This window comes from Wasmannia auropunctata, unplaced genomic scaffold (genome assembly GCF_000956235.1).
Source record: "Wasmannia auropunctata unplaced genomic scaffold, wasmannia.A_1.0 LD269452.1, whole genome shotgun sequence".
NCBI lineage: Eukaryota > Metazoa > Arthropoda > Insecta > Hymenoptera > Formicidae > Wasmannia > Wasmannia auropunctata.
The window spans coordinates 1-312 of NW_012093438.1; the positions used below are offsets into that span (position 1 = coordinate 1).

General features: G+C 38.8%; 1 pseudogene; it reads left to right on the forward strand.

Annotated features, from left to right (window-relative positions):
• Window positions 1-9: 9 nt before the first annotated feature.
• On the forward strand, window positions 10-285 carry LOC105462156 (annotated as a pseudogene).
• The last annotated feature ends 27 nt before the right edge of the window (window positions 286-312 follow it).

Below are 312 nucleotides of genomic sequence, written 5' to 3' on the forward strand. Positions count from 1 at the left end.
TGGATTCCTATGTTTTTATTAGCATACAGGTCCTCGAAACATGAAACCACTGGTTTGACTCCAGCGGAGCTTTATTTTGCTCGGGATCTTAGACTTCCAATTGACCTGTTACGAGAGAGTCCTCCTCATCAGAATCAAACAGAAGAAGACTATTCAAAAAAGATAAGAGGAAAATTAGAAAAAATTACATGAAACGTTAGAAGACGTATAGAGATTAGATCTTCCCGAACTAAAACCTGGTACGATCAAAAGGCCAGGCAAATCCATTTTGACGAAGGTCAAAAAGTGTGGTTCTATAATCCTCGTAGAACG